Below are 1,617 nucleotides of genomic sequence, written 5' to 3' on the forward strand. Positions count from 1 at the left end.
AAAATAGTTTTCAATCATATCTTTTTACTTTCTAATTTCAAAATCTTTTTCAAAAATCACTTGATTTCTTTTTCCACTCTTAAGTTTTCGAAAATCAATTAGTATTTTTTCAAAATGTTTTTAAAATCTTTTTATTTTATTTCTTTCCCTCTTCTCACATCCTTCTATTTATGGACTAACACTACTCCTCAATGCACAATTCGAACTCCATCTTTCCTTGATAAGTTTGAATTTTCTACCTCTTCCTTCCATTTTTCTTTTCCTCTGACACCTCAAGGAATCTCTATACTGTGACATAGAGGATTCCATATTTTCTTATTTTCTTCTCTTTCATATGAGCAGGAGCAAAGACAAAAGCATTCTTGTTGAGGCTGATCCTGAACCTGAAAGGACCTTGAGGCGAAAGAGAAGCTAAGGCACAACTCTCTGTAGAGGACCTAACAGAAATCTTCAAACAAGAAGAAGACATGGCAGCCGAAAACAACAACAATGCCAACAATGTAATGAAGGTGCTGGGTGACTTTACTGCACTTACTCCCGACTTCTATGGGAGAAGCATCTCTATCCCTGCCATTGGAGCAAACAACTTTGAGCTTAAGCCTCAATTAGTTTCTCTGATGCAACAGAATTGCAAGTTCCATGGACTTCCATTGGAAGATCCTCATTAGTTTTTAGCTGAATTCTTGCAAATCTGTGACACTGTCAAGACTAATGGGGTTGACCCTGAGGTCTACAGACTTATGCTATTCCCTTTTGCTGTAAGAGACAGAGCTAGGATATGGTTGGACTCACAACCTAAAGAAAGCCTGAACTCTTGGGAAAAGCTACTCAATGCCTTCTTGGCAAAGTTCTTTCCACCTTAAAAATTGAGTAAGCTTAGAGTGGAAGTCCAAACCTTCAGACAGAAGGAAGGTGAATCCCTCTATGAAGCTTGGGAAAGATACAAACAATTGATCAGAAAGTGCCCTTCTGACATGCTTTCTGAATGGAGCATCATAGGTATCTTCTATGATGGTCTGTCTGAACTGTCCAAGATGTCTTTGGATAGCTCTACTGGAGGATCTCTTCATCTGAAGAAGACGCCTGCAGAAGCTCAAGAACTAATTAAAATGGTTGCAAATAACCAATTCATGTACACTTCTGAAAGGAATCTTGTGAGCAATGGGACAAATCAGAAGAAAGGAGTTCTTGAGATTGATACTCTGAATGCCATATTGGCTCAGAACAAAATATTGACTCAACAAGTCAATATGATTTCTCAAAGTCTGTCTGGAATGCAAGCTGCACCAGGCAGTACTAAGGACGCTTCATCTGAAGAAAAAGCTTATGATCCTGAGAATCCTTCAATAGAAGAGGTGAATTACATGGGAGAATCCTATGGAAACACCTATAATCCTTCATGGAGGAATCATCCAAATCTCTCATGGAAGGATCAACAGAGACCTCAACAAGGTTTCAACAATAATAATGGTGGAAGAAATAGGTTTAGCAATGGCAAGCCTTTTCCATCATCTTCTCAGCAACAGACAGAGAATTCTAAGCAGAGCCACTCTGACTTAGCAACCATGGTCTCTGATCTAATCAAAACCACTCAACGTTTCATGATTGAAACAAGGT

General features: G+C 38.7%; 1 non-coding gene across 1 annotated transcript; it reads right to left on the reverse strand.

The window, feature by feature from the left end:
• Positions 1–872: 872 nt before the first annotated feature.
• LOC130965118 (small nucleolar RNA R71) lies at positions 873–980 on the reverse strand. Its single transcript, XR_009081171.1, has one exon. It is a non-coding gene; the product is annotated as a small nucleolar RNA R71 (small nucleolar RNA).
• Positions 981–1,617: the final 637 nt, after the last annotated feature.

This window comes from Arachis stenosperma, chromosome 2, assembly GCF_014773155.1.
Source record: "Arachis stenosperma cultivar V10309 chromosome 2, arast.V10309.gnm1.PFL2, whole genome shotgun sequence".
Classification (NCBI taxonomy): Eukaryota; Viridiplantae; Streptophyta; class Magnoliopsida; order Fabales; family Fabaceae; genus Arachis; species Arachis stenosperma.